Source organism: Lissotriton helveticus, chromosome 11, assembly GCF_964261635.1.
Source record: "Lissotriton helveticus chromosome 11, aLisHel1.1, whole genome shotgun sequence".
NCBI classification, from domain to species: domain Eukaryota; kingdom Metazoa; phylum Chordata; class Amphibia; order Caudata; family Salamandridae; genus Lissotriton; species Lissotriton helveticus.
The window spans coordinates 1,108,278,526-1,108,292,773 of record NC_136072.1 but is presented as its reverse complement, the minus strand read 5'-3'; positions in this window follow the sequence as shown (position 1 = coordinate 1,108,292,773).

Here is a 14,248-nt window from a genome sequence, read left to right as displayed (position 1 = left end):
GTTGAGTTCAGCCGAACTCAACTTCTTTGACAGATAGGCTACAGGGTGCAATTGCCCCGTACAGACATCTCTCTGAGACAACACCGCCCCAATGGCTACATCTGAAGCATCCGCTTCTACCACAAAGGGATGGTCCAAATTAGGGTGTGACAGGACCGGGGCAGTAGTGAACGAATCCTTGAGAGTTTGGAAAGCCTCTCCGGCCTCCAGTGTCCACACAAACGGTGTACCCTTCCTCAAAAGCCTGGTAATGGGCACCGCCATCTGCGAAAAATGCAAGATAAAGCAACGGTAATAATTCGCGAAGCCCAGAAAACTCTGGACTTCTCTCACATTTTTCGGAACTGGCCAGTCCCGGACTGCATGTACCTTGTGCTCCGACATTTGCAGACCCTGTGGGCTGAGCATAACTCCCAAAAACTCTACACTATACACCCCAAACTCACATTTGCTGAGTTTCACAAACAAACTGTGCTGTCTCAATTTAGCCAGTACTTTGCAAACTTGTTCCACATGTTTGTCTTCCTCCATAGAGTACACCAAGATGTCATCAATGTAGACAACTACAAACAGATCTATATATTCCTTCAGGACATCATTAATCAGAAACTGGAAAGCCGCAGGGGCATTACACAGCCCAAACGGCATGACCAGATACTCGTACAGACCATACCGCGTCTTGAATGCTGTCTTCCACTCATCCCCCTCACGCACCCTGACCAAGTGATAGGCACCTCGCAAGTCCAAGCGAGTATAGATCACAGCCTCCCTCACTTGGTCAATCAAAACTGTAATGAGGGGGAGAGGGTAGCGGTTCCGAATGGTGTTTCTATTCAAGACGCGGTAGTCTACACAGGCTCTCAAATCACCATTAGCTTTCGCTATAAAGAAAAGGGGAGAAGCTGCAGGGGAACGGGATGGTCGTATGAACCCTATGCTTTCGTAATGGTCGATGTAATCCTTCAAATGAGTGGTTTCAGGGACCGACAAGGCATACACTCTACATGTTGGGATCGTAGCCCCTTCAACCAAATCTATCCGGCAATCATATTCTCTATGCGGTGGTAGGATTTCGGCTCTACTCTCACTAAACACATCCTGAAAAGCTTCATACTGTTTCGGAAGAGCCACCTCCTTCTCTGCCGCTGTAGCCACCATGAACTGACACGCCAACACCGCTACAGGTGAGGATGCATACGGTACCAGATGTTCTTGACAATACCCAGACAAAAAATGCACCGTTCGAGTTTTCCAGTCAATAGAAGGGTTGTGGTACGTAAACCACGGCATCCCCAATATTATCTCATATTGAGGAGCATCTATAATGTTCAACTCTATCTTTTCCACATGTCTCCCTTCTGATACTTCTATTGATAACACCACCTCGGTCGTCTTCTCAATTATTAGACCTGATTTTATGGGCTGTCCATCTACTGCCAAAACCTCCTCTGGATTGTCTCTGGGTACTCTGGGTATAGCCAAACGAGTCACCAACCCATTATCAATAAAACTGCCTGTGGCTCCTGAATCCAACATAACCATTACTTGGTGAATTTTATGCTCACACTCTAAGGACATAGTAAGAACCTGGTGTGACTCAGTCTCTCCTATCCCATGTGAGGATAGGGAAGTGAGTTTCCAATCAGGTGTCCCTATCTCTCTGGGTAAGGGCACCAACGGGTTGTCTGTCTCTCTAGCTATAGAGGAAACAGCTACTCTCTTGTTCTTGTTCCAACTAACGGGATTCTTGGGCTTGGAAGGACACTCACGTACGTAGTGCCCTTTTTTGCCGCAGTACATACAAAGGCCTTGTACTCTCCTGCTTTCTCTTTCATCTTTAGACAGTGGGGGTCTAATAGCTCCTATTTCCATAGGTTCCGAACCTGCCTCCGCAGTACCCATAGCTCTAGGAGGGAAACCCACTGAACGGTTATAACCCCTGTCCCATTTTCTCCTGTCTCCACTCCGCTCAGTCAATCTACCATCCAGCCTCAAAACCAGATTCACCATGTCTACACACGTAGTGGGTTGGGGGTCTATCTGAGCCACCACATCTTTTAGTTCACCCCTTAATCCCTGATAAAACAAAGACATCCTTTTTTCTTCTGGCCACTCTGCTTCAGCCACCAAACGATTAAAAGCTGTTAAATATGTTATTAAGTCACTTCGGCCTTGGCGCAAGGTTAACAACTCTTTATCAGCGCTAAAGTTCGTGGCCCTTCGATCAAACACCTTTTCGAATTCATCCCTGAATGCTGTCCAATTAGACAATATAGCATCATCTCTCTTTATCAGGGGTACCGCCCAATTGGCAGCGTCCCCCACTAAATAGGAAATAGCAAACGCCACCCTTGAGTGGTTAGTGGGGAACGAAGCAGGTTTGCACAAGAAATGAAGCATCACCTGAGTCAAGAACACCTGTGTTTTACGTGGATCACCCGCATACCTTTCAGGGGTAGCCAAAGGAATAGGGGGGGGAACAGTGACCTGTATTTGAGATGGACTGGTGGAAAAAGGATTCTTAGACAACTGCTCTACCTTATCCTTGAGTGCCGCCGTTTCAGCCTTAGAAGACGCCAACTCCTGTTGCACTAGAACCAGCGCATGCAACACATCCTCCAAGGTGGCCATATGTACAACAACCGGACCAGGCAGAATGCAATTCGTGGGCTCGTAATTCTGTCAGGCTCCACGCTGCAGGATCCGGTTGTAGCACATAGAACTCCACCTCCCGACCTCACCAACACACTGTTGCAAAACACACAGTGAGTTCGAGGGATAGGGCGAGGGAAAATAAAAGAACAAGGAGGGGAAGGAATGGGACTGCAGGGAAGGGACAGCTGAAAGACAAGAAAAGATAGGCACAGGTTAAAGACAATCACAACTGAACCTACTCTCATTTCATTCTCGCTAAAACAGATCTCTTAGGTTCACCTTTGTGAATGAAGTGTTCTCCACCTCTTCCCTGTAACCTTGGAAGTCGGATATCAATATCTCTAGTCCCTGAGGAATACAAAAAGGCAGGTTATTCTCATGTAACGTAAATAACCCCTCTGATTATTCTTTGTACTTTCCGCAACGTACCCTCCTTGCATTAGTTGATATCCTTAAGCTGCTTCCAAAACATACCACAAGCCCAAGTGAGTAAATAATGAATACTACGTGAAGTGCACGAAGTCTCTCCAAGGAATAAACAACAAGTTCCAACTTTAGACACGGCAAGACGTAGCTTCCTACTACAGTCCTCCGCTCTGATAATAATCCACAGGTTTCCAATTGAATGCACAACTCCAAACACGGCAAGGTGTAGAGCCCCACTACCTTCCGCTTTGGCACTTAGCTTAATAGCCACTAGTGACTTTCTTCAGAACGGTAGCGTGTAGAAAAGATTTCCCACAACGCTCCGCTCTAATCTTGCCCAGTATAGACACCTACACAGCCGTGCAAGTTAACCAGTCTTATATCCAAATTATAACAGTTCCTTGAAGAGCATAAACAAAAGAACACCGGAGAACGCGATTTAATCTCGCGCTCCCCGTAACTTACTGAGCCTTTGAATTACGTCCCACAAGTTCTTTCTCTCCGAAAGCAGACTCCAGCCAGAACAGTCAGAACCAGAACACTTCGTTCCGTCTCCGCTACAGAGACGCCATGGAATCGCCTCGCTACCCTGGAACATAGGAGTCAGCCGGCAGCAGTCCAGAGGCGGGTCGAGTACACAAACCAATGCGTGTCTTCTTAACACGCTGAAAACAGCTCCGCTTGGCAATCAATGCTACCGCATGAATTAAACAGGAAAGCGTATAGGAGCAGCATACACTTAGGATACTAAAATGTCTCTAGCACAAAATTACGAGCATCGGTGAAAGGTTCCGCCCCTCCATATATAGTGCCACTCCCACCTTTAGGGCTTCTGGGTGATGTAGTCCTTAACAATTAGGTAGGCGCCTTGGTAAATCCTGACAGTATGAGGGTTGGGCACGCCGCAATAATGTCCGCATCTTGGGAGTGCCGGAAAAATCGGAGGGGATGACTCCAGACCTCTTCGTTGAGGAGCTTGTCCTGCAACATCTCAAGCCCAAGGGCCTTAGTAATTTTTCCACTGTGGAGAGGGCCCACAGAGTCCCTGGTGGTCGACCGAAGGTTGGTGCGCCTCCACGACCCATTATCGCCCGAGTCCTGAACTTTCGAGACCGGGATGCTATCCTACAAACGGCGAGATCCACGGGCCCGCTGGCCTACGAGAACGCCTCACTGTTGTTCTTACCGGACTTCACCCAGATGGTACAGAGGCAACAGCAAAGTTTCATGGTCATCAAACGGCGACTGAGAGACCGGGACATTAAGTATTCGATGATGTATCCGGCTCGTCTGCGAATTGAACATGATGCTAAGACTTGGTTCTTTGACTCTCCTGAGGTTGCCGCGGACTGGCTGGACCGGATCGAGGGCTCGGATGCCGGGACTAAAGCCCAAACAGATAATGAAGACCAGTGACTAGTTCACTTAATACTGTATAAATATGGCCGGTGACAAAAGGGGTTTGGTAGGGGTCGTTCCTTCCCCCCCCCCCCTTCCTTTTTTCTGCGGACTATTTTTTGGTGATTCTTGTTTGACTTTACCGGGTGGGGGGTAGTGGCTGGTTTGGGGTGGCGGGGTCGGGCGGCCTGTTGTGAGGTCCTCCTCCGTTTTTCTACGTTTAGATACCTGTAGTTAGTTGGGGGCGGCAGGCACACTGCGAGTTGGGGATGAGCGTATGCTACATGCAGGGGTGCAGGGAGGGGGGTTGGGAGATGGGGTTCGAGGGGCTTTTGTTTGTTGGTTTGATTGTTTTATGTGATCAGAATTTGCTAAGGGTACTCGTGGCTATCCTGCTTCTTTTCAGAGATGTGAATGGCTTCCGGTAGGTTGGGTCTGGGGTTTTCCGTCCTCTGCTGGAATGTGAATGGCCTGGGTGGCAAGATAAAGCGTACCATGGTGAATCAGTTGATAAGAAGGCACTTGCCAGATGTGGCGTTGTTGCAGGAAACCCACCTCATGGGTAAACGATGTATGGCACTTCACCGTGGGGGCTACAAATTAGTTGCACATGCTGGCTTCACTTCTGGCTCTAGAGGAGTAGGGATCTTGGTTAAAAACTCCTTTCCCCTCACTATTCAGTCGACGTGGTCTGATAATAGAGGCCGATATGTTGGTATATCGGGACTTTGGGAAGGTAGGACTGTCACGTTTTTGTCTATTTATGTCCCCCCAGCGCTGCAAGTGGATACTTTTCGCGATCTGTATAGAGTGTTTCTCGCGCTGCCGTTTGTAACTTTGGTGCTGGGCGGGCACTTCAACGCTGTGATGGATGGTGTGCTAGACAGGACTCCCCCCGTGTGCTTTTGCCTTCCCGCAGATGGCTGGCGGATGTTGTCGCCGCGACAGGTTTGGTGGATGGGTGGAGACTTCGACACCCCAGTGAACTGAGTTATACCCACGCCTCTGCGGCGCACCATTCGCTCTCTCGTATAGACCATGTTCTACTGCCGGCATCTCAGGCGGCCCTTATTCAGGAGGTGACTCATCTGGCGCGGGGGGTGTCTGATCACTCGCCGATTTGGCTCCGATTACGGATGGGACTGGGTGATGTTGGTAGAGTTGCACCGATTAACGCATGGCGCCTGAAAGACCCTACGGTCAGGAAGGAGCTTGTGCTTGTTACGAATCGTTATTTTCGGGAGAATGAGAGGTCGGTCACGTCGAAATGCTCCCCGTGGGAGGCTTACAAAACTGTTGCACGGGGGGGGGTACTCTCCCTAATATCCGGGCAGAAGAGCAGAGCCGAAATAGATAAAGTGGAGGCGGAGCTATTGGTCTTGGAGACTGCTGCCTCCTCTGGGAGCGACCCCGGGGCGGGACACTGTCTCGGGTTGCTCCGGGATGAGTACAGGACCCTGACACGTGACAGAGCAAAGACGCAGCACGCTAACACGCAGAGTAGACTATACGAACATGGGGATAAGGCCGGGAAGTTGATAGCTTGGTTGGAAAAGGGCTATTGGGGAAACCCGGCTGATACCGGAACTGCGTATTACGGGCGTGGTGTCGACGGACCCCCAGGCGATTGTGGACGACTTTGCCCGGTATTTTAAGGAGGTTTATACTTCAGATGGGGGCTACACGGAGGAGGAGAATTCTGACATGATTTGTGACATTCCGATGCCGGTTCTATCTATTGAGCATAAAGAGTTCTTGGATTCAGCTCTCACTAATTATGAGGTGGCAATGGCCATTAGGGGTGTCCACTCTGGCAGGGCTTCTGGCCCAAATGGTCTTCCCATTGAATTATTTAAATTACACACCGACCGCTTGGCCCCGTATTTAAAAGATATGTATCTTGAAAGCAGGGACCGTGGCGAGCTGCCGTATGATCAACGTCTCGCTAATATAGTGGTCATCTATAAGGAGGGTAATCCACGTCTGGACTGCTCGTCATATCGCCCGATCTCTCTGTTGAATGTGGAGCCTAAGGTATTGGCCAAATTGCTTGCCGCTCGCCTGGTGAAGGTCATTACGACACTGGTGCATCCGGACCAGTCCGGTTTTATGCCTCGTTGAAACACCGCCCTTAATCTCCATCGGCTTCATGGGGTGGTGGCAAGTGCGTCCCACATCCATGAGCCGGCGGTGTTGTTGTCCCTTGATGCCACTATGGCTTTTGATAGAGTGGAATAGTCATATCTTTTTGCAGTCCTGCAGAAGATGGGATTTGGCCCCGAGTTTATCGGTTGGGTCCGCTTCCTGTACTCGGCCCCACTGTCTTGCGTTGTCGTGAATAATCATAAATCCAGCGACTTTACACTTGGAAGGGGCACTCGACAGGGTTGCCCTCTCTCACCTCTTTTGTTCGCCCTGGCTCTCAAACTGCTTGCGGCCTGGGTTCGGTGGGTCTGTTCGATCAGGGGATTGCGCTGGACCTCAGACTGGGAAGATAAGATCTCGTTGTATGCAGATGACATTCTGTTATATCTGACCTCCCCGCGCAGTTCCCTGATGGTCTTTATGGATATCCTTGCAATTTTCGGGAGGTACTCCGGCTTCGCTATCAATTGGGCGAAGTCGGTCCTCTTCGTGCTGAGTGGTGAGCCTCCCAAGGTCCCAGAGAATTGCCCAGTGAAGCTGGAACTGGTTAGCTTCCGGTATTTGGGGATTCAGATTTCGAGAGACCCCAAGGTTCGCTTCAGATTGAATTTGTTGCCCCCGCTGGCCAGATTCCGTGGCGATGTCGCTAGGTGTAAAACACTCCCGCTCTCCTTATTGGGCCGTGCGGTCCTCTTTAGGATGATGGCCCTCCCGCACTTTCTATATGCTTTACAGAACTCCTGTGATCCGGTACCCCCGTCGTATTTTAGTGCGATAGAATTGCTGCAGCGGGTCCTTCTGTGGGATGGGAGACCCTGTATTGCATTGTCGAAATTGATGTTGCCTTGGCACGACGGGGGTATAGGTCTGCCCAACATCAGGAAATACTATTGGGCGTCCCAGTTGGCACCCATCAATCAAGCAATTTATGGCTCGCCGATGGATCCGGGTTTTGCCATGGACCGTGGCCAGGTGCCCGGGGGAGAGTATACTAGGGTGTTATACACGAAATATGGTCGTTTCCCCTTGGTGGGTCCTCCATCGACGGCGACAAAGATATGGCACGAGGCTACAAGGGCTCTTAATTGGGCAGGACGTATAACAATGGCTACTCCCCTATGGAGCTCGGAGAAGTTAGGGACACTGTGGAAAACGAAAGGGTTTGACAGATGGGATTTAATTGGAATTGTGCAGGTGCGAGATGTGTGGGGTAAAAATGGGATGTTAACGTTTGAGGAAATGCAGGCTAAGTACCAGCTGCATGACTCTGAACGGTTTTGTTACCTTCAGATTCTCCATGCTATATGTGCAGTGGTCCCCCGTGGTGTGAAGCCCCCGGTGGCCTCTCGCTTGAGGATCGCTTATTAGATGGTCATATGCCGACCAGAGCCATATCACTGACATACAATAAGTTGATTAATCATACTGAGGATCCCCTGGTGAAGCTCAGGGACCAGTGGGTTGCAGATGGCTTTGTTTTGGATGACGAGGACTGGAGGGAGGCAGTGTCATCCCCTAGAAAAGTGGCGGTCCCAATGAGACTCCGCTTGGTCCAACTTAGGATTCTACACTGTTCCTACACCACGGGTCCAGGATTGTTAAAGATGGGGTTGGCGGCGTCTGCGGATTGCCGAAGAGGGTGTGGGAGGCCGGGAACGTTCCTACACATACTGTGGGAGTGTGAGAAGGTCCGTGACTTTTGGGCAAGGATACATTTAAAATTAGTGAAGTGTGGCGTGTACGGATCGAGTTGGAGGCGCGTCGATGTTTGCTGAATGTCTGGGAGCCTTCCGACCTCTCGATTTATGGCAAAATTTGGGTTACTCTCGCTTGCGCAATTGCCAAGCGCAACATTGCTCAACTCTGGGGTGCAACCCAGGCGCCTAGGATTGGGAAGTGGATGGAGGACCTTGATTGGTGTATGTTTCGGGAGAATTCTGTGTATGTGTCAAGGGGGCGACCCCGCAAGTGGGGTACGATCTGGGGTGTCTGGAACGCCTATCGTGGGGACATCTACACACCGCCAGAGTTTGACCCTGCCGAAGTAGATCCGGAAGTCACCTAGACCTATTTACATATTTTGTCTTATTTGTCCACCTCTGGAAGTCTTTGTTCTCGCTATGCATATGTGAATGTACTCAATGAACTCTGGTCAGTGTTGAGTTGTGTAATGTCTTTGTTTCAATAAAAAGATGTTTTAAAAAAAAAGACTATGTAGACCTTTGAATTCGGAACCCTAACCTTCGATAGCACCGGCCATGGTCAGCACATCTTTGGGACCCAGCTTTTATTTGTTTACAAATTAAGCACTGTATATACGGGTGTCCAATTGCTACGACTGAGGTGCCTTCTTTACCCATACATTATTAATGGATGTCAAAAACACTAAACAGTGAAAAAATATTGCCACAGATTGTTCCACATGAAGCGACATAATGTTAAATTTCTACTGCATAATTTTGTTAGCACTGCAGAATTAGTTGGCATCTACATTTGCATACTTTCAGATGCCCTGCATAGATGAACCACAGAAAAAAGTCCTATGGCATCCTTTCTCTTTACATAGCCATGCTGAGAAAATGCTGTACTCATGGTACTCACTGTTACCCTTATGTGTACTTTTCTGGGCTCGTCCGATTAATTACTTAAAAAATCATATTTTTTCTCAGATAGTTATATTGATATTTGTATAAACTTAAAATGTGAGAATTATTTTTTTATACAAAGTAATGCAGAATAAAAATACTCTATTTGCCATACAAATTTAGTAAATGATTAAAACTGCTCAGGCGGTTGGATGAGTGTGAACTAATGGTCAGAGGTAGGTTTTAATGTCTGCAGGTTAACTCAGCCTATCACCCTTCCTTGTTTAATAAAATGAGTGGTATTAGTATGAATAGTGGGCCCGATTCACAAAGGTAAACTGAGACGAAAGTCTAACTTCATGGCTTTCGTCTCAGTTAAACGTAAGCTTTGGTCTTAAGTTTAACTGAGAGCAAGGACTTTTGGTCTCAGTAAAACTTAAGACCAAAACTTAAGTTTAACTGAGGCAAAAGTCGAACTTTACTACTCGTAAATGCCCTTTGTGAATTCCGAAAGCCGTATAGTTAGACTCTCTTCTCAGTTTACCTTTGCGAATTAGGCCCACTATGCATAGCTAGATTTGGAGTGCCTCCCGACAGTTACATGCCAATTTTCACTAAACCAGTCATTATATTTTTTTTGGGGGGGCGGGGTTATTCTCTGTTTGTTCCTCAGAGGTTCTTCTGGGATAAATATTCTAACGTTGAAAGAATGCTGCTCATGCTATGAATGAAAGGAGAGACCATCTCATGGCAAGAGCTATAGGCAGGGCTAGCAGCCTCTTCCCATGCCCAAAACCAAAGCTAAAGGTCAATTGGGCTTCTATATCTCAGCTACTCATCTGGGCTTTGTATAGCAATATATTGCTTTTATGGGCACCTATGTGAGTTGTTGCTCTGCAGTAATGCTGTTCGTAATATTTTGACAGACCCTGAACCACTGAATCATATCATAGGTTGCCCCGAAAACTTCTTACAAAACATCAGATGTTTTGACAAACATGTTTCACAAAATTCGCAGTAAAATTAATTGCTTACTCCTATTTTTGGGCAAAACATTAATGTGTGTGGAACTTCCTCCCAGCTGCCTGAGCACCTGTAACAGCTGATCCTGCTCACTCATGCTGATCTCAAATCTCACACATCATGAGTGAGACTCACACATTTAGGGGTCCAGTTAAGCTGTCACTCACGGCAGGCCAATTGTCACACCTCATGAAGAGGGTTGTGTGCTGGCCAAACCTGCCGATTTAGGCAGTAGGCTAAAATTATTTTTGGCAGCACTACCACCTACCAATTTTTGCCTGCCTTTCTGCTGCTTTTTGTGATGCCAAGACAGGCCATGGCACTTCCTGCCTCCTCACAGTAACAAATTGAAGCAAGGGCCAGAAGAAATATGAATGAAATGAGCACAAAGTCATTTAAGAAAACTTGCAGGTTCTTTAATGTAGTGCACAGAATATTTGATCTTCATAGCGCTTGCAAAAGGTAAATCCCACGGGCAACAGCAGGGCTGTGATTGCAGGTCTTGCTTTTTAGGTTTTGCCTGTACAGCGCTTGCACTGGGCTCGTGAAATCTATTGGTTTTAATATGAATCTTAAAAGGGGTTAACAACCTACCCCCTTTCTTTTTATTGGTTCCTGTGCTTGACACTTACTTTTCCTCCATTTCTATTGGCTGTTGCATATTTTTCTGCATTTACCAATGCTTGTTCCTCTCCTGCTTCTCTTACCAGTTTCCCGTAGCCTAAATACTGTTAACATTCGCTTTGGTGGAACTCTTTTTTTCAAAAAGTTTCGCCTCTTTCTGTTGCGGGATACTTTAAATTAGTTTAGCAGATTTATTAAGTATAATTTATCACCTGGAGGCGAGATTGAGGGCCATATGTATCAAATTTGCAGAATTCCGGCGTTTGTGAACCCATTTTCGCTAAATGGTATGTATGAAACATTTGTGGTGCAAAATAAGGAATCGCTAAATTTGCCATTCCTTATTTTGCTTTTACATTTAAGGAATTGCAAATTTTGCGATTCCTTAAATGCAATGTATCAAGGAAAAAAAATTCCCAAATTCCCTTAAGGAATCACAAATTTGCGAATTCTTTTAAAAAAGCATTTTTTTAAAAATCAAAAGGTGCCATGTGACGCTCATACATGCCCTTAGGGCATGTATGTGCGCCATATGAGCACACATGTCATTTTCAGGGGTGCAGCAGGGTGTTCTTGAGACACCCCTGCACCCTTGAAAATATTCACAATTTGCGATTTGCAAATTGCGATCGCAAATGTACCCTTCATTCCTATGGGCCTCCTGGCCCATAGAAATGAATGGGAAATTATTCCTTAATTGCGATTAGCAATTTGCTAATCGCAATTAAGGAATTTTAAGGAATCGCTAAAAAGAAGCGATTTCCTACATACATACCATTTTGCGATTTCTAAATAGTGATTCCTTAAAAATCGCTATTTAGGAATCGCAAAACGGAATGTTGATACATATGGCCCGAAGTGATTTGCCCAGAATCACAGGATATCGCCAAAACTCGAACTGGGATTCTTAGCTCTCAAGTCAGCAGTTCTGCCCCCTGCACCACATCCTCTCCTCTCCCTGATATTTGTTGTCATTTGTGATAGTAATGCTGTCTAATACTGGACTGAGGCACACACTGCATTTCTGGTACACTTTTGGCATTTAATGTTTGACCACGATCAATGTGAAGGCTTAGGAGTGAAAGGTTATTTAGCCATCTGCCAAACTGTCAATCCATACAGACCACCAGTCTCTCTTGATCTTTGCCTCCTTCCTTCCTTAAGAGTACAGCCCCTCTCTCCCTTAGCTGCCCCTTCTGAAATAATTGCTTCTGTCTAGTATTAAGTAAGATGATTCAGGGCGTCCAATGCTAGATGCTGACACCTGGGGTGACCTGATTCTCAAATACGAAGACCAGTGTAACATCTCATCATTGACTTGTGTTCAATTGGAAAACACTGACATTTGCTATTTACACGACTTAGATGAAGCAAAAGTAGAATATGGAGCTCTATAGAAAGAAATGTTATGTCACACCAGCTTTTGCACAACGTCTCTTTCCTGTAACAAGCATGAACGTAAACAGTTTATTTGCACCAGTGATAACATGCACCAGTGCAACGTGATGCCTGTCAGTAGCGCCTCCCAGCAAATTAGCTTTACCGTGTGCGCTATTCCGTGTAAGAAATGTACACATAGTAACAGTGGCGTAACGAAACTTGAGGGGGCCCCCCTACAAACTACATGGAGGGGGCCCCCCTCCCATTCTCCGTGCCAGTCTAGAGCTCTCAGGCCAGCGACCCGCCATACTGCAGGGGGTGCGGGCGATTGTCGCCACTGTCACCAATGCAGCCGTTATAAGTAAAACTGGATGGTGGAGTTAAAGGTTGGGCTTAGTCTGCCAGCAGGCATTCATAGGTGGGGGTCCATTCATTACAGGGTCTCTGCCATCAGTACGCCGGGGAAGTTTGCCCAATTTTAGGTGGGTTTCCTGATGCAGACTCCTGTCATGATGTACAACACCGGGCCCACTCATCCTTCAGTTTTGACAAAAGTGCATCCACTGCTCCTTCTCGTTTCCTTTTTAAAACATTAGACAATGCGACAATGCAGTATTTCAAAAGCAGATGTAACTACAAAGAGCACGTTTTGAGAATACATTTTTATTAGTAGACAATAGCAATCTTAAGAGGCATTGCATACCTACATACACACTGTGACCCTAATTCCATCACAGTCTCTCTCTCTCTCTCTCTCTCTCTCTCTCTCTCTCTCTCTCTCTCTCTCTCTCTCTCTCTCTCTCTCTCTCTCTCTCCCTCTCAGTGAGTCAGTCTCTCTCTCTCAGTCAGTCAGTCTCTCTCTCTCTCTCTCTCTCTCTCTGTCAGTCAGTCTCTCTCTCTGTCAGTCTCTCTCTCTCTGTCATTCAGTCTCTCTCTTCAGTCAGTCTCTATCTGTCAGTCAGTCTCTCTCGCTGGCGGTCAGGTTCTCTCTCTCAGTCAGTCTCTCTCCGTCAGTCAGTCTCTCTCTCTCTGTCAGTCTCTCTCTCTCTCTCTGTCAGTCTCTCTCTCTCTCAGTCGGTCTCTCTCTCTCAGTCAGTCTCTGCCTCTCCCTGTCATTCTCTCTCTCTCTCTGTCATTCAGTCTCTCTCTTCAGTCAGTCTCTATCTGTCAGTCAGTCTCTCTCGCTGGCGGTCAGGTTCTCTCTCTCAGTCAGTCTCTCTCCGTCAGTAAGCCTCTATCTCTCTCTCTCTCTCAGTCTCTCTCTCTCTGTCAATCTCTCTCTCTCTGTCAGTCTCTCTCGCAGTCAATCAGTCTCTCTCTGTCAGTCTCTGTCTCTCTCTGTCAGTCAGTCTCACTCTCTCTGTCAGCCAGTCTCTCTCCCTCAAGCCAGTCTCTCTCTCTCAGCCAGTCAGTCAGTATTCAGTCTCTGAGTCAGTCAGTCTCCCTACTCTCTCTCCACTCTCTCTCTCTCTACTCTGTCCACTCAATCTCCACTGTCTCACTCTCTCTCCACTGTCTCTCTCTACTGTCTCTCCACTCTCTCTCTACTCCCTCCACTCTCTCTCTACTGTCTCTCCTCTCTCTCTCCACTCTGTCTATCCACTCTCTCTCTCTCTCCACTCTCTCTCTCCAACCTCTCCAATCTCTCCACTCTCTCTCTCTCGACTTCCGGTCTCTCCACTCTCTCTCTCTCCACTCTCTCTCCATATGTCTCTCTCTCTCCACTCTCTCTCTCGACTTTCTGTCTCTCCACTCTCTCTCTCCACTCTCTCTATCTACTCTCTCTCCACTGTCTCTCCACTCTCTCTCTCTCTCCACTGTCACCCTCCACTCTCTCTCCACTCTATCTCCACTATCTCTCTCTTTAGTGTCTCTCTGCACTTTCTGTCTCTCCACTCTCTCTCTCTCTACTCTCTCTCCACTCTCTCCACCGTCTCTCCACTCTCTACTCTCTCCCTCCCTCCGGTCTCTCTCCACTCTCCCACTCTCTCTCCACTGCCTCTCCACTCTCC